The 18950-nt window shown below is 43.5% G+C and overlaps 1 protein-coding gene and 1 pseudogene across 1 annotated transcript in view; one reads left to right on the top strand and one right to left on the bottom strand.

Moving 5' to 3' along the window:
* The window catches only part of ZBTB38 (zinc finger and BTB domain containing 38), a 128410-nt gene extending 120189 nt beyond the window's left edge, over nt 1–8221 (top strand). The window contains exon 5 of the transcript XR_006552677.2: nt 8011–8221. The gene's annotated coding sequence lies outside the window, so the exon portion shown is untranslated. The remainder of the gene's footprint in view (nt 1–8010) is intronic.
* Nucleotides 8222–18050: 9829 nt separating this feature from the next.
* LOC102398685 lies at nt 18051–18950 on the bottom strand (annotated as a pseudogene).

Below are 18950 nucleotides of genomic sequence, written 5' to 3'. Positions count from 1 at the left end.
AAAAATACAAGGTAAATCTTTTTTTTTAAGTGTATCTGTTAAAAAAACCATATGATCATCTCAGTAGATGCAGAAAAGCTTTTGACAAAATTCAACACCCATTTATGATAAAAAAAAAAAAAACTCTCCAAAAAATGTGCACAGAGTATAATAAAGGTCATATATGACAAACCTACAGCAAATATCACTTTCAATGGTGAAAAACTGAAAGCATTTACTCTATGATCAGGAGCAAGACAAGAGTGTCCTCTCTTGCCACTATTATTCATTATCGTTTTGGAATTCCTTGCCATGGTAATCAGAGAAGAAAAAGAAATAAAAGGAATCCAAACTGGAAAAGAAGTAAAGCTGTCACTGTTTTCAGATGACATGATACTATACATTGAAAATCTTAAAGAGGCTACCAGAAAACTTTTAGAGCTAATCAATGAATTTAGTAAAGTTTCAGGATACAAAATTAATATACAGGAATCTCTTGCATTCCTATGCACTAACAACAAAAGATCAGAAAGAGAAATTAAGGAAACAATCTCATCTACCATTGCAACAAAAGAATAAAATACATAGGAATAAACCTGCCTAAGGAGGAAAAAGACCTGTATGCAGAGAACTATAAGCTGCTGATGAAAGAAAATAAAGACAACACAAACAAGTGGAGAGATACACCACGTTCTTGGATTGGAAGAATCAATATTGTGAAAATGACTATATTACCAAAAGCAATCTACAGACTCAATGCAACCCCTATCAAATTACCAGTGGCATTTTTCACAAAGTTAGAACAAAAATTATACAATTTGTATGAAAACACAAAAGACCCTGAATAGCCAAAGCAATCTTGGGAAAGAAAAATGGAGCTGGAGGAAACAAGTTCCCTGGCTTCCAAATATACTACAAAGCTACAGTAATCAGGACAGTATGGTACTGGCACAAAAATAGAAATATAGATGAATGGAGCAGGATAGAAAGTTCTGAGATAAACCCACTCACCTATGGTCACCTAGTCTATGACAAAGGAGGCAAGAATATACAATGGAGAAAAGGCAGCCTCTTCATTAAGAGGAATTGGGAAAACTGGACAGCTACATGTAAAAGAATGAAATTAGAACACTCCCTAACACCATACACAAAAATAAACTTGAAATGGATTAAAGACCTAAATGTAAGGCCAGACACTATAAAACCCTTAAAGGAAAACATAGGCAGAACACTCTTTAACATACATTGCAGCAAGATCCCTTTTTACCCACTTTCTAGACTAATGAATATAAAAACAAAAATAAACAAATGGGACCTAATTAAACTTAAAAACATTTGCACAGCAAAAGAAACCATAAACAATATAAGACAATACTCAGAATGGGGGAAAATATTTGCAAACAAAATCACTGACAAAAGGTTAGTCTCCAAAATATACAATAAGTTCATGCAGCTCAATATCAAAGAAACAAATAACCTAATCAAAAATGGGTAGAAGACCTAAATAGACATTTGTCCGAAGAATTTATACAGATGGCCAACAAACATATGAAAAGATGTTCAACATCACTAGTTACCAAAGAAATGCAAATCAAAACTATAATGAGGTTATTACCTCACCCCAGTCAGAATGGCCATTATCAAAAAATCTACAAACAATAATACTGGAGAGGGTGTGGAGAAAAGGGAACCCTCTTGCACTGTTGATAGGAATGTAAACTGATACAGTCACTATGGAGAACAGTATGGAGGTTCCTTAGAAAACTAAAAATAGAACTACCATATGACCCAACAATTCCACTACTGGATATATACTCAGTAAAAGTGAAAGTCACTCAGTTGTGTCCCACTCTTTGCAACCCCATGGACTGAATAGTCCATGGAATTCTCGAGGCCAGAATACTGGAGTGGATAGCCTTTCCCTTTTCCAGGGGATCTTCCAAATCTTGGGATTGAACCCAGGTCTCCTGCATTGCAAGCAGATTCTTAACCAACTGAGCTATGAGGGAAGCCCAAAGTAAACTATAATTCAAAAAGATACATGCACCCCAATGTTTATTGCAGCACCATTTACAACAGCCAGGACATAGAAGCAACCAAAATGTCCATTAACAAAGGAATGGATAAAGAAGATGTGGTGCATGTATACAATGGAACACTGCTGCTGTTGCTAAGTCGCTTCAGTTGTGTTCGACTCTGTGCGACCCTATAGACAGCAGCCCACCAGGCTTCCCCGTCCCTGGGATTCTCCAGGCAAGAACACTGGAGTGGGTTGCCATTTCCTTCTCCAATGCATGAAAGTGAAAAGTGAAAGTGAAGTCGCTCAGTCATGTCCGACTCTTAGCGACCCCATGGACTGTAGCCCACCAGGCTCCTCCATCCATGGGATTTTCCAGGCAAGAGTACTGGAGTGGGGTGCCATTGCCTTCTTGGAACATTACTCAGCCATAAAAAGGAACAAAATTGTCTCATTTGCAGAGAAATGGATGGAACTAGAGACTGTCATACAGAGTGAAGTAAGTCAGAAAAAGAAAAACAAATAATCATATAATTAGCTCAGTTGGTAAAGAATCTGCCTGCAATGCGGAATACCCCAGTTTGATTCCTGGTTCGAGAAGATCTGCTGGAGAAGGGATCGGCTACCCACTTCAGGGCTTCCCTTGTGGCTCAGCTGGTAAAGAATCCACCTGCAATGTGGGGGACCCAGGTTTGATCCCTGGGTTGGGAAGATCCCCTGGAGAAGGGAAAGGCTACCCATTCCAATATTCTGGCCTGGAGAAATCCATGGACTGTATAGTCCATGGAATCACAAAGAGTCAGACACAACTGAGCAACTTTCACTTTCACTTCCACTTTTCAATGAATGACTAATGTATTAATCTAGAAATATAGAAAAATGTGGAATCTAGAAAAATGGTAAAGATGATCTTATTTGCAAAGCAGAAATAGAGACACAGAGGTAGAGAAGAAACATATGGATACCAAGTGGGAAAGTGTAGGGGGAATGAATTGGGAGATTGCGATTGACATATATACTATGGGGATTCCCATGTGGTGGAGTGGTAAAGAATCTGCCTGCCAATGCAGGAGATGGCAGAAGACACAGGTTTGATCCCTGGGTCACGAAGATTCCCTAGAGTGGCAAACGGCAATCCACTCCAGTATTCTTGTCTGGAAAATGCATGGACAGAGGAGCCTGGTGGGCTACAGCCTGGTGGGCTACATGGGGTTGAAAAGAATCAGACACAACTGAGCACACACACACATATATAGAACAGATAACTAGTGAGAGCTACTGTATAGCACAGGGAACTCTACTCGGTGCTCTGTGGTGGCCTAAATGGGAAGGAAGTACAAAAAAAGGTGATATATGTATATGCATAGCTGATTCACTTTGCTGTACAGCAGAAACTGAAACAACAGTGTAAAGCAACTGTACTCTGATTTAAAAAAAAGAAAGAAAAGTAAAGGGGACATGCCTCATTCCCTATGCTGCTGCTGCTGCTGCTGCTGCTAAGACGTTTCAGTTGTGTCTGACTCTGTGCGACCCCATAGATAGCAGCCCACCAGGCTCCCCCGTCCCTGGGATTCTCCAGGCATATAAAATCGAATTGGTCAAATAAATAGGAATAGGCACAGAAAAAAATGTCCTCTGATGCTTCATACATAACATGCCCAACTTTTTGGTACTTTGCATATTTCCTTTAGTGACATGGTGGCTTATTCCTTTAGCACATTTTTCTCTTGGAGTTTTGAATCTGTAAGTGATTGATACCATAAAGACATGCATTTGTCCACTGGCTAAAAAAAAAAAAAAAAATAGACTTGTGGTTGTCAAGGGTGAAGGAAATGGGGGAGGGATAGATAGGGACAGATTAGGAGTTAGGAATTAGCAGATGCAAATATTACATATAGAATGGATAAACAAGGTCCCATAAGGAACTATATTCAATACCCTGTGATAAGCCATAACAGAAAAGAATATGAAAAAGAAAATATATATATATGTAAAACTGAGTCACTTTGCTGTAACAGAAACTAACACAACATTGTAAATCAACTTATACATCAATAAAATAAATTAAATAAAACAAAACTAAAACAAAAGTCAACTTGATCATAGAGCTTTATACGGGGAAGTAGAGAAGGAAAAGAAAGAGGAACCCCCACCTCCCCACCACCCACCCAATCAGTACTAGATTGTCAGAGATGACTTTAATCTCCCTTTCCCTGATTCCACCCAAAGTGGGCAGGTTTGTTAAGTAGGTGGGGGAAAGGCTGGGGGCATCTGAAGTCTTCCTCTTCGGGGCTTTGGGAGGGGCTCACCTTGCAGGTTGGCTGGCATCACCCTGAGAGTGGCTACATCCCAATTGAACTCAGTAGCATGGCATGATTCTGCAGGGAGAGAGGCAGAATCTAATTTCCTGGGCTGCCCCCAGGAATAAATTGGGTGAAGGAGCTTCCATCTGGTCCAGAGAAGAGGCCTGGGGTGTAACTGAGTTGAGAGCCAAGAGACCACACCTCAACCCTCAAGGGAAGGTGAGTCAGCAGCAAGACCCAGGGTGAACATTCTCAGCAAGAGCCAGGTGGAGGATGAGGGGTCTGCAGCAGCAGCAGCCAGAGCAGAGACAGAGTCATCAGTGAGCTTCCAAGCCAGGAGGATTCAGACCACAGTTGCTGTAAACACAGCCTCAGCAGCAAGTCCTCACTGAACTCCCAGGGAAGGGGTAGATACAACCCAGGAAAGTCCAGACCCCTGCCCCCCACAACGGAAATCAGCAAGGAAGCAGAAGATGCTACGTGGGTCTGGGGTTTCCATATTCTTCTCTCTGTCCCTCCAGGGTTGTCAGCCATAATTCCACCAAAAACCCAGATACCATCTCAAAAAGAGAAAAAGGAGGATGCAGTTGCCTAAGAGACAGCATTTTTTAATACCTAAAAAGATGATAATACCTAAAGGTAAATACCATGTACCTAAAATGTCAATTTAAATGGTGCCAGAATATTTCTCCTTCTATTTAGTGGTTGGAAGCTTGTAGGAAAGATGAGAACAATTTTGGAGAAATGAAATGCTATGTCTTCTTTGCACATTTGTGAGTAGGGTGAAAAACTCTCCAACTCTTCACACATGTGCGTGCTGCCAGCTCTCTCTGTCCTCCTCCTGGCTGCTAAATTTGGTACAGCCTGAGCCGTTCAGTCCCTCCCATCCACCCACATCCAACTGTAGAGAAGAGCTGGGAAGGTCCAGATTAGATCATTGGAGAATCAGGGAAAAGGAAGAGGGATAGAGTACAAGTCACAGGGATAGATTCTAAGGGGGAATGGAGAGTGGGGGTATGACTTTATCAGAGGCAACAAGTGGAAGTGAGCAGGGACCGAGGATGGATGTAGAGAGAGAGAATGGGCGGTTGAGAGCTGCTAATCTAGGGAGAGAGAGTGAAGAATGGAAGGTTGGAGATTAGAGAAAAAGAAAGATATTTTGATAAAAACTGCTCTAGATTCCATACTGGGGCCTCATTTATATTCCTTGTGATAGAGGCCTCCTTGGTGGGACAGTGGATAAGCATCTACCTGCCAGTGCAGGAGACACAGCTTTGATCCCTGATCAGGGAAGATCCTACATGGTGTGGAGAAACTAAGCCCATGTGCCACAAGTACTGAGCCCACACTCTAGACCCCAGGGGCTGCAACTACAGAGCTCACACACTGCAACTACTGAAGGCCAGGTACCCTAGAGCCCATGCTGGGCAACGAGATAAGCCACTGCAATGAGAAAACTGCATGCCACAATTAGAGGGTAAGGTCGCACAGTAACAAAGACCTCACACAGCCATAAATAGGAATATATGTATATTATATATATTATATATATATATATATATAAATAATTAATCACTCAGTTGTCTCCGACTCTTTGCGACCCCATGGACTACAGCCTGCCAGGATCCTCTATACATGGGGATTTTCCAGGCAAGAATACTGGAGTGGGTTGCCATGCCCTCCTCCAAGGAATCTTCCCAACCCAAGAATCAAACCCAGGTCTCCTGCACTGCAAGCAGATTCTTTACTGTCTGAGCCACAAGGGCTTATATATATATATATATATATATATATTCCTTGAGATGAAATGTGTAAATCCTATCAGGACTTTGCTTCTTGGAACCCCACCCACTTAGGGCCTAGACCATGTGGATCTCAGTTTTGACAGGTCTCTGACTTACACACACAGTGACCCTGCTACTATATAAGAGATGCATTAATATAGAGCAGAGATTGATTTTGCCTCTGAAATGACATTTGGTGATGTCTGAAGACATTTTTGATGGTCACAGCTGAGAAGATGCTAGTGGCATCTAGCCAGGCATGCCACTAAACATCCTACAATGTACAGGACAGTGCCTCCCCCAGCAAAAAATTCTCTCAGCCAAAATGTCGATAGAGCCACAGCTGAAAAAACCCAATACAGGAAAATGGAGGAAAGGGGCCATTGTTTCCTTTCTTCTTCTCTTCCCAAAGACCAAGTGAAAGACAGTTTTTCTTTTTCATGTTAATCATTTTGTGATATTAATTCTTAAAATGCACTACTTACTCACAGTTATATCAGCCAAATCATAGAATTCAGATTTCTGAAACATTTAGGATGGGAGAGGGTCCATTGAAGAATTTCACACCCTATGGAAAAATAGAGTTGAATATGAAGGTTTCTAGAAAGTTCATGAAAAGTCCTTATACATTTTTTATTCTTTATACAAAAATATAAAACTGGCACACCAGATTAAATAACTATCACATTTTAGATGTGATCAATATGAGTAGTCATGATTACTCTCCATCTTTTGCTCACTACTAGTGAATCCTAAAGGAAATCAACCCTGAATATTCACTGGAAGGACTACTGCTGAAGCTGAAACTCCAATGCTTTGGCCACCTGATGGGAAGAGCCGACTCATAGAAAAGACCCTGATGCTGGGAAAGACTGAAAGCAAAAGGAGAAGGGGGTGGCAGAGGATGAGATAGTTAGATAGCATCACTATTCAATGGACCTGAATTTGAGGAAACTCCGGGAGATAGTGGACAGAGGAGCCTGGCATGCTATAGTCCATGGGGTCACAAAGAGTCAGACATGACTTAGTGACTGAACAACAAGAAAATTGAATCCTCAGAATCTAGCTCTTCTCCCATCCCTCCCCTCAGGACACTTTCACTGAGATCCTAATAAATTTCTTTTGTGTCATTGCAGATAAGACATCTATTAAAATGGATTATTGGGGGTAAGGAGGTAGCCACAAGCTGATAAAGCCCTCTGGAGATCTCACCATAGTAACCAAGTATGAAAACAACTTGAAACTTTGAAATTAATTTTCCAGCTTCTACAACAACTCACAAAAAATAGAAGATGGTGAGATCTAGCTGACTACTAGACAACAGTTCACGACCCATGAGCTTCTGCTCTCCTCTGCTACCTCTGCCAAAAATGAAAAAATTAGCTGCTTGTGAAATACATAGCCTCAACTCAGGGGAAGGATTGCAAACCCCAGACCCTACCTCCTTCCCTTCCGCCTTCCTCATCTGACTTCTGAGATGTTGCCTTTTCTTTGCACCTAAGCTTTCTGCAAAGCTGTTCAGCCCAGCATGGTTATGTGGTCTGATTGGTTTCCTTTGTGGGCTTTAAATTCAGAATTTTAAGCTCATTTGTTAACAGCTTCTCTGAACAGACTATCTCATTCATTTGCTCATTCATTCATTCAGCATTCAGCAATCATTGAGTAACTGCCTTCAGTGTTCTGTGTTTTCTATGTATAAGAGAGGCAAAGACAAATAAAATATGGTCCAGTTGTAATAGGAAAAAGCAAATCTGACTCAATATTAGATCAGTTTCTTTAACTTTAACCTTTTTATTCTGTTGCTTTTTCTATGAGTGTTGCCTATAGTCTGAAATATACAGGATAGCCTGTTGTCAAGGCTCTGACCTTTAACTGTGTAACATTTTTCCATTCGTATAGACAGAAAATAACCTTTGTGTTGTTGCAGGTTTACAGGAACATCATAGCCTAACCTCTGGCGGACAGCTGCAAGAACAAAGGATACTGACACCAAAAAGTTTGCAACAACCAACACCTCCTCCCCTCTTAGTATAAAAGAAGTCTGAATTCAAACTCCAGTAATATGATTCTTTGGGACGCTAGTCCACCATCGTCTCGGTCTGCTGGCTTTCTGAATAAAGTTGCTATTCCTTACCCCACCAACTTGTCTACAGAACAAACTTAGATGTGGTAACAGTCTTTGAGAATCTTACATAGAGGTGAACAAATAGGAAAGGTGAATGTGTTTTGGGCATTACAGTGAATGTACACACAGCGTACTACAGTGGAACCAAGAAGGAAGAGGCCAGTTCTACAGGGCAAGCCAGGTGAATCCCAGGTGTCCATGTATTACAGAACTATTTTCAGTTGAACCTATTATTGAAAGATAAATAGGTATGTTGGTGTGATGCACAGAACTGGCTGCCTGTTCTGAGGCTATTTCTCCTCCTTTTTTTGTCACAACACTAATTTTGTTCAGGTCTCGGGTCTCAGGCAGAAATGCATTTTGGGAAGGAGAGTCCATCTCCAGATTCAGGGGTATTAATGTTGGCTAGACTAAGACAGTTATACATTCATCATGAGATGTTAAGGAGAAGAAACTTGGTCGGGGTTTGAAGGAGTATGGTGGGGATGACTTGCAAAAAAAAAATCTGGGAAGGGTTTTCCCCTCTAATAAAAAATAAAAATTACACTTTAGGAGAAAATGCTCATTCCCGTCATTGGTTATGAGATATCTGGAGATGCAGCAGTCATCTTGTGCCCATGAGCTCAAAGTAAGAAAAAGGCAAAGAAGATGACTCAGAACCTTGACATTGTTGTGTTGATAAATTAATCATCCCGGGGCTGTGTACTTGACTATCCTCCACCCCAATTTTTATTGTAGTAAAATACACATAACATAAAATTTACCATAGATTTGGTTGTACAATTCAGCCCTTTAAGTATAGTCACGCTGATGTGCAACCGTCACCTCTATTCATCTCCCGAACTCCTTTCATCTTGCAAAACTGAAACTCTGTACCCATCAAACAATAACTCTCCATATCTCTCTCCCCTCAGTCCTTGGCAACCACCATTCTACTTTGTCTGTAGGATTTTGACTACTCTGCTGCTGCTGCTGCTAAGTCGCTTCAGTCGTGTCCGACTCTGTGCGACCCCAGAGACGGCAGCCCACCAGGCTCCCCCGTCCCTGGGATTCACCAGGCAAGAACACTGGAGTGGGTTGCCATTTGACTACTCTAGGTTCCACATACAAGTGGAATCATACAGTTTATATATTCTTATGATCAGCTTATTTCACCTCACATAACAGCCTCAAGGTTCAGCCATGTTGTAACATGTCAGATTTATCTTCCTTTTTGAGACTGAATAGTATTCCATTATCTGTATATACCACATTTTGTTTATTCATTCACCAAATGTCCATTCATCAGTGGACATCTATGTTGCTTCTGCCTTTTCACTATTGTGACTAATTCTGCCATGGACGTGGGTATACAAATTTTTTTGAGACTCTGCTTTCAGTTCTTTGGGGTATATACCCAGAAATGGAATTCCTGGATCATGTAGTAATTCTATTTTAAAATTTTTGAGGACCCATAGGACTCTTTTCTTATGGACAAAATAACCTGTAATTGTTTAAGCCATTTTCTGACAGTTTTTCTGTTACTTGCAGCCAAACACCTCCTACTTAGTATGATGGAAGGAGGGAGGGAATATTGGACAAATAATGCAGTTGAGTACAGCAGATCTGCACAGAACCACCTGGCACATTTAGGAAATGGCAAAGAGTTTGACATATCAGCACATAAAGTGCAGGAATGCCTCAGTTTTATTTGTTGTAGAAAAAACAGAGCCCACCCTAGCTACTTTAAGCAGGAAACAAATGCATTGAAATTATCTGCTGCTGCTGCTAAGTCACTTCAGTTGTGTCCGACTCTGTGCAACCCCATAGACGGCAGACCACCAGGCTCCCCCGTCCCTGGGATTCTCCAGGCAGGAACACTGGAGTGGGTTGCCATTTCCTTCTCCAATGCATGAAAGTGAAAAGTGAAAGTGAACGCTCAGTCGTGTCTGACCCTCAGCGACCCCATGGACTGCAGCCTTCCAGGCTCCTCCGTCCATGGGATTTTCCAGGCAAGAGTACTGGAGTGGGGTGCCATTGCCTTCTTCGTGAAAGTACCTGGTAACTAAGAATCTCCTGGAGGGTCAAAGAGTCAAGTTGGAAAGTTTTTTTGCCTAATTACTCAATACCCAAGTAATCACAATCCCCAAGTCACACATCTGGTAAACACACATAGGCACTGTGGTTTGCACAGGATACAGTAACCCAGGCTTCTACCTTTACTGCCTGAGGTCTTTCTGCTGTTTTGCCACCTTCATCAGCAATGTCCTCTTCTTCCTCATATTTCTCTCCTCTGAATTAAATTCTCTCATGGCTAAAGCTTGGAGAAGGAAATGGCAAACCACTCCAGTATTCTTGCCTGGGGAATTCCATGGACAGAGGAGCCTGGCAAGTGACAGTCCATGGGGTCACAAAGAATTCAGTTCAGTTCAGTCACTCAGTTGTGTCCAACTCTTTGTGACCCCAAGAACCGCAGTACGCCAGGCCTCCCTGTCCATCACCAACTCCCGGAGTCCACCCAAACCCATGTCCATTGTGTCGGTGATGACACCTAACCATCTCATTCTCTGTCGTCCCCTTCTCCTCCTGCCCTCAATCTTTCCCATCATCAGGGTCTTTTCAAATGAATCAGCTCTCCGCATCAGGTGGCCAAAGTATTGGAGTTTCAGCTTCAACATCAGTCCCACCAATGAACACCCAGGACTGATCCCCTTTAGGATGGACTGGTTGAATCTCCTTGCAGTCCAAGAGACTCTCAAGAGTCTTCTCCAACACCACAGTTCAAAAGCATCAATTCTTCGGTGCTCAGCTTTCTTTACAGTCCAACTCTCACATCCATACATGACTACTGGGAAAATCATAGTCTTGACTAGTCAGACCTTTGTTGGCAAAGTAATGTCTCTGCTTTTTAATATGCTGTCTAGGCTGGTCATAACTTTCCTTCCAAGGAGCAATTGTCTTTTAATTTCATGGCTGCAATCACCATCTGCAGTGATTTTGGAGCCCAGAAAAATAAAGTCAGCCACTGTTTCCACTGTTTCCCCATCTATTTGCCATGAAGTGATGGGACCGGATGCCATGATCTTAGTTTTCTGAATGTTGAGCTTTAAGCCAACTTTTCCCCTCTCTTCTTTCACTTTCATCAAGAGGCTCTTTAGTTCTTCATTTTCTGCCATAAGGGTGGTGTCATCTGCATATCTGAGGTTATTGATATTTCTCCTGGCAATCTTGATTCCAGCTTGTGCTTCCTCCAGCCCAGCATTTCTCATGATGTACTCTGCATATAAGTTAAATAAGCCGAGTGACAATATACAGCCTTGACGTACTCCTTTCCCACTTTGGAACCAGTCTGTTGTTCCATATCCAGTTCTAACTGTTGCTTCCTGACCTGCATATAGGTTTCTCAAGAGGCAGGTCAGGCGGTCTGGTGTTCCTATCTCTTTCAGGATTTTCCTCAGTCGGACAAGACTAAATGACTAACACTCACGGCTAAAGCTCCCTGGGGGAAACTGCATCCCAGTTTGAAAGGAGACTTTGACCTTGAGAAGGGGGGACACAATATTCTGAGACTCATTCAAATTCAGTAGGAAAGAGGGACTTCTCTGGTGGTCCAGTGGTTAAGACTCCACACTTCTACCTCAGGGAGCACAGGTTTGACCCCTGGTGGGTGAATTACAATCCCACAGGTCCCACAGGGCAGCCAAAATAACCCTCAACCAACAATACAAAACAAAACAAAACAAAAAACCCAAACACCAAATTCTATAGGAAAGAGTGCTCTAACTGAGTATGCCATGGGTATGAGAAAGAGAAATATGGGAGCTTATTATGGACTGAGAATTTCCCAGGTGGCACAGTGGTAAAGAATCTGCCTGCCAATTCAGGAGATGCAAGAGATGCAGATTCGATCCCTGGGTCAGGAAGATCCCCTAGAGCAGGAAATGGCAACCCACTCCAATATTTTTGCTTGGAAGATCCCGTGGACAGAGGAGCCCAGTGGGCTACAGTCCACGGGGTTGCAAAGAGTCAGACACAATTGAGCACACACATGCACATGTGGACGGAACATCTGTGTCTCCCTGAAATTCATACTGAAGCCCTAACATATATATGATGGAGTGTGGCTATGTTTGGAGATGGGGCCTTTAAGGAAGTAATTAAGGTCAAATGAGGTCATAAGAGAGGGGCCCTGATCCAATAGAATTTGTGACTTCATGGGAAATAGATAGGGAAACAGTGGAAACAGTGTCAGACTTTATTTTTTGGGGCTCCAAAATCACTGCAGATGGTGACTGCAGCCATGAAATTAAAAGACGCTTACTCCTTGGAAGGAAAGTTACGACCAACCTAGATAGCATATTCAAAAGCAGAGACATTACTTTGCCAACAAAGGTCCATCTAGTCAAGGCTATGGTTTTTCCAGTGGTCATGTATGGATGTGAGAGTTGGACTGTGAAGAAGGCTGAGTGCCAAAGAATTGATGCTTTTGAACTGTGGTGTTGGAGAAGACTCTTGAGAGTCCCTTGGACTGCAAGGACATCCAACCAGTCCATTCTGAAGGAGATCAGCCCTGGGTGTTCTTTGGAAGGAATGATGCTAAAGCTGAAACTCCAGTACTTTGGTGAAGAGTTGACTCATTGGAAAAGACTCTGATGCTGGGAGGGATTGGGGGCAGGAGGAGAAGGGGACGACAGAGGTTGAGATGGCTGGATGGCATCACCAACTTGATGGACGTGAGTTTGAGTGAACTCCGGGAGTTGGTGATGGACAGGGAGGCCTGGTGTGGTGCGATTCATGGGGTCACAAAGAGTCGGATATGACTGAGTGACTGAACAAGAAGGGACACCAGAAAGCTCATTCTCTTTCTCCACGTGTAAGCATCAAAGAAAGGCTGTGTGAAGACAGAGCAAGAAGGCACCATCTGAAAGCCAGGAAGAGTGCTCTTGACAGAAATAGAGTTGACCACAATCTTGATCTTGAACTTCTGGCCTCCAGAACTGTGAGAAAATAAATTTGTGATATTTAAGCCACCCAGTCTGTGGTATTTTGTTATGGAACAGAGGTGCAGTACATGTATCACATGGTTCCCATCAGTGCCTGAAAACCTCCAGATTGCAACTACTTCATTAAGGATTTTTAGGTAGGAAAATGCAAATTGGCATTTTTGAAAGACAGCTCTGGTGGTAAAGCAGGTAGGGTGGGAGAGGGATAGGAAGTCAAGAGCCTACTTAGGGGTGTCTCAGTAACTGAAGGGAAAGATGATGAGAAGCTGAGCTAAGCAGCTGCAGTAGAAACAGAGAAGACCAATTTGAAAGGAATTAAAGGGGCAGCATCTACAGAATCTGGTTACTGAATACAAAAGACAAGGAAGAAGAAAGTGATGACTGTCTAGTTTCTAGCTTGGGCAGTTGGCCAAGTGAAGATGTAATTCATCCAAGCAGAATATGTAAGGAGGAACACGTGTGGGGAGAAAAAGAAATTCACTTTTATTAAATCTCAAGTATCAACCCACAAGGTACTTATTTATGACATGGAAACAGAATGTCTCACAGAGGACAAACCTGGCAGACACCACCTTAACCAGGTGATCAAAAAGGTAATGTCACCAGTAGTGGAATGGGTAGTCACCAGGAGCTCCCCAAAAAGATGTACTGAGAGGAACTCAGCATTGCTTATGTAGTATTCCCGCCAAAAACGCATAACACAAACCGGGGGAATAGTCTGTAAAGTAACTGACTGGCCTGTATTAATAAAAAATGTCAAGGTTGTGAAAGACAAGGTAAAATCAAAGAACCTTCCCAGATTAAAGACATGTAACAGTTGAATGCAACTCGTGATCCAGGATTTTCTTTTTCAATAAAGATCATCGTTGGGACAGTTGGTGAAATTTGAATGCGTTAGTCACTCAGTCGTGTCCGACTCTTTGTGACCCCATGGACAGTGTAGCCCACCAGGCTCCTATGTCCTTGGAATTCTCCAAGCAAGAATACTGGAGTGGGTTGCCATTTCCTTCTCCAATAAATTATATATATATATATATATATATATATATATAGTATTGTTAATTTCCTGACTTTGATCATTGCACTAACTCATATAAGAGAACCCTTGTGTTTTAGGGTATATACATGCAAATATTTAGGGGTAGAGGCACTACACATACCCCAAAATGGTTGCAAGAGATGGGAAGAGGGAGGGAGGGATAGAAGAGAGGGGAGGAGAGAGAGATTCAGAGAGAATGGCAAAGCCATAAAGCAAATATTTTTAAATGACTGGCCTGTATTAATATTAACTGTATTAACATTTGGATGTATGCCCAGGTGGCTCAAGTGGTAAAGAATCCTGTTGCCAATGAAGGAGAGGCAGGCAGGAGACATAGGTTCAATCCCTGGGTCGGGAAGATCCCCTGGAGAAGGGAATGACTACCCGCTCCAGTATTCTTGCCTGGAGAATTCCATGGACAGAGGAGCCTGGTGGGCCACAGTCTATACGGTCACCAAGAGTCAGACATGATTGAATAACTTTCACCCTCACTGTCATCTATGAGCCTAAAATGATATCTAAAGACAAAGTGTTTTAAAAGAATACGTTTTGTGACTCAACGAATTAGATGTAGGTGCTTGCACTTATCAGAGTTTTGTACATTTTTTATTAAGTAAGCATCCTCCATTCCTAGAGAGTGAGCCCTTAGCAAACTCACCTCCTGGGTTCACATCATCTATCCTTCTCCCCCCATGCCCCTTTGCAGTCTCCCTGGAAGATATACATTCTCAGGCCTTCACTCTGCTTTCCCCAGGAACAGCCAGCCAGTCATTCAGATTCTGAGACTCCATGTGCCCTTGGGCTGAGAGTCCCCTGGACCTACAGCCTCTTGGAGGGAGCATCCTTCACCTGCTGTCCTCCTGGGTCAGTCTCAGAGTTCCAGCCTCATCAAGCTCATCATCCCTATGTCCCATCCTTTCAGGCTATCCTCCTCATACGAAGTCAGAGAGATTCTCTGGATCACTCCCTCCCAAGAACTGGGAGACCTTCCCCAGCCAGTCTCCATAAAGGCCCATCACTTTCTTTTGGAGTCTGGGGGTGATGAGTGGCTTGATCAGTCTCTCTTGTCTCACTTTCTTGGTGTGACAGGACAGTACTATGGGTGCCTCCTCACATCCTTATATGAGAGGCCAGATCTGTGCAGGATCCACAAGAGTCTGGGAGACCCATTCTGTGGGCAGGCTTTGGCTGGCTCCACATTCTGGCCTATAACAGCAAGGGGCTAGAAAAGTCTACCCGAAAGAGTTGTATCTGGCCTATGGCATTTCTCCACGTCCTTCTTGGGGGCAAAGATAAGGAGGGCATTTCTTATTAAGACAAGTGAAAGTGACCTCCAAGTAATGCCTCATTGCGCCTGAGGGATGCAATGTGACAGATCTGAGAAATCTAAAGGCAAGAGGCTGAGGCTACTCCTCTACGGTTTCAGAGCGAGGGAGAAGGAGGAAACTGGAATGAGGTGCAGTTGGGAGGGAGCTTCTGTCTACTGAGAGGGCACACGATTCCCAGGAGGGATTGACCAGAGACATCTCTTAAGGGATTCATCCAAAGTGAGGGGTGCCAGAGGGATTGACCTAGCAGAGAGGGGGGCTGAGGAAATCTAGGGGCCAAATGTTTGGAGTTGTCAGCTGTTGGCTGGAAGAGACATGGCCAGAATTGAGATTCAGAACAGAATCTCCAAGAAAGTCACCTAAGTGGTCCACGAAAGAAAGAGGCTGCTTTGAGCATCATCAGGCTCAGAGAGCCACAGAGCCACATCATGCCAGGACAGGTCATCTAAGACCGTGTCATTCTCCATCCCCCTTCCCCTGGACCCCGCCTATCCCTAAGGAGTCAGCAACCACACTGAGTGCAGAAGGAGCTCAGGAAAAGGCAAGAAGTCAAACTCATCCTCCCTCCTCTCGACAACCTTCCAGCCTGTTGTCATTCAGTCACTAAGCCAACTCTTTGCCACTCTGTAGACTGTAGCACAATAGGCTCTTTTGTCCTCCACCATCTCCCAGAGTTTGCTCAAATTCATGTCCACTGAGTCTGTGATGTTACCTAATCAACTCATCCTCTGTTGCCCCCTTTTCCTTTTGCCTTCACTCTTTCCCAGCATCAGGGTCTTTTCCAGTGAGTCCACTCTTCACATTCAGCCTGGGGCAGGTCTAAGTCAGGGCAGAGAAGAAGGCTTGATACTGAAGTGAGAAGTTTGGATTATTAGTTTGAACTAGACACTTAAATTACTGTCGTGAGACATTTTGGGTCACTAAAAGTGACTAGACAAGCAGTAGAACCTGTATGACACTTCACCCCAGGCTAAAAGAGGAGACCCAGAGCAGGGCGAAAAGCACTTAGAATCAGAAATAAAATTGTTTTGTACACACAGGATTCAGCTTATGCAATAAAATGGCCAGTGCAGGCAGGAATTGCTAGCTCCTATTCCTCCATCTCAGTGAACTCCGGGAGTTGGTGATGGACAGGGAGTGCTGCGATTCATGGGGTCCCAGAGAGTCGGACACAACTGAGCGGCTGATCTGATCTGATCTGATCTGACTCCTCCATCTGGGCTTCCCAAGTGGTGCTAGTGGTAAAGAACTTGCCTGCCGATGCAAGAGATATAAGAGACACAGTTTCTTTCCCTGGGTTGGGAGGATCCCCTGGAAGAGGGCATGGCACCCACTCCAGTTATTCTTGCCTGGAGAATCCCATGGACGGGGAGCCTGTTGGGCTACGGTCCATAGGATCACACAGAGTTGGACACGACTAAAGCAACTTAGCATGCACGTACTCCTCCAGTCAGGTCCTTTCTTTCTGGAGTCATTTTTGTCTCCTGTTCCCTTCTTTGTTCAGATAAGATTCTCCTAAGGGTTCTTTTCTGGAGCTGGTGTTGCTGCTTTGGAATTAAATGCCCAAACAGCTTTTTCACCTGCAAAACACCATAGAAGCTGCTCAGAATTTACTCTCACCATCAGGAGTGACTGACTGCCTTTCAGAACCAGGGTCTCCCAAACTTTCACCACTTAGAAAACTGCCCAGTGGGAGATGTATCTTCCTCGGATGACCCTGGAGTGGTGTGACTGGGAACGTGCACTGTGGTCAGAGCTGCATCAGTTCCTGCCCCAGGTATCCTATTTACTAGCTGTCTGACCTGCGGGACTTTTTAAACCATCCTGTGCTGAGAGATGCAGAATAACTACAACTACAAAAGCAACAATCATATCAACCTGTGTGGGTTCATATGAAGAGACTGGCTCAATACAGGGCACTATTAGTTCCTGTGTTTTGCTGGAAGATAGAGATATTTTTCAGAAGAGTTCCTTTGTTATTGAATCTGTCCACCACTGAGCTTTGCTGCTGGAGGAAGCTTTGGGCCAGTTCTGTAGCCAGCGCCTTTCTGTGCGTGTGTGCTCAGTCACTTCAGTCATGCCCGACTCTTTGTGATCCCGTGGACTCTAGCCCACCAGGCTCCTCTGTCCATGGGGATTCTCCAGGCAAGAATATTGGAGTGGGTTGCCAGGCTCATATCCACAGCTCCTTTGTACTGCTACCCAAGTCTCCTTTCTCAGGGTTTGGAAGAACTCAAGGGTATCATGTACTGAAGCCCCACTGCATTATTCTCCCACAGCCCTGGGGAGGGATGAGCCAGCAGGTGACACATAGATCTTTAACCTGCTATGAGTAGAGCCTGGTGGGTCTCCAGGCCCAACCTTTTTTTTTTTTTAGTTTAAATGCATTTTATTTTTAAACAACCTACATGATATGATTTTTTTTCCCTCAAAAACAATGCCTCCACTCCAAACAAATCAACTTTCAAAACAAATGAAGAGCTTAAGATGACATCAGTCTCCTTTGTCTAAGTCCTGGTGTTTCGTGGATGAAAAGCAGCAGTCAGTTATGATCATGGTGAGGGATCCAAAGTCACTGTCAAATTTGTTAACGTTTTCCATTTCTAAGCCATCCTTAAAGAAAATCATCTATGGGGTCACATTATCCTCAGGGTAGTCCATCAGAGCAACCCTGCCATCTGGATCATTTTCACCGATAAAGAGCTAATAGTGTTTGAAATCAGCAAGGATGTGCTTGATTTGTTCTGCAGTCCTTGTCATAAAAGGTTTTACTCCTTCTGGTCTCTGTTCTTCAAATTTCCCTTTGATTGACTTCATGTAATCTTTGATGGCCTTCTTGTAGGCTTCTCTTGTGAAGCTGGTTTCCTAGAAGTGACGGTTCATGACAATCATCGACACCAATGATTACTTACTGTACTTTCGGTTCCTTTGCCCTCTGGGCCTTCAGGGGAGGCATTTCCACCAATGATCCAGTCATCAATGTTACCCTCTGTCCTACTGACCATCTTCCCCACTCCTCCAGACACAGCCTGTCTGCAACTTCCCAGATCTTGTAGATGTCTGGAAAACATCTCATCATGGCTGATGAGGTCCCGGTAGATTGTCATGGTAGCAACTGGAGGGACGCATTGGTGGTGTTAGCTTAGTAGGAGCACGGAGCTCAGAGCTAGTGCAGTGCTGCCGGAGAAACACTGGAGTGAGATGGGGGACAGCAACGGAGTGGGCGGAAAAGTCCTATCCTTCTTTGATGACCGCTGGAGGTACAAACTCAAATGTGTACCAAGCAGGCAAGTGACAAAGTTCTTGGCCTCAGAAGACCTTAGCTATGTCTTCAGAGCATGAAAATCAGCTGGGCCCTGCTCTGGGTCTTGCCAACTGGATAGAGCATACAAA

This window comes from Bubalus bubalis, chromosome 1 (assembly GCF_019923935.1).
Source record: "Bubalus bubalis isolate 160015118507 breed Murrah chromosome 1, NDDB_SH_1, whole genome shotgun sequence".
NCBI lineage: Eukaryota > Metazoa > Chordata > Mammalia > Artiodactyla > Bovidae > Bubalus > Bubalus bubalis.
Note: the sequence above shows the minus strand (reverse complement) of the source record. Positions and strands in the feature narration are given on the sequence as shown.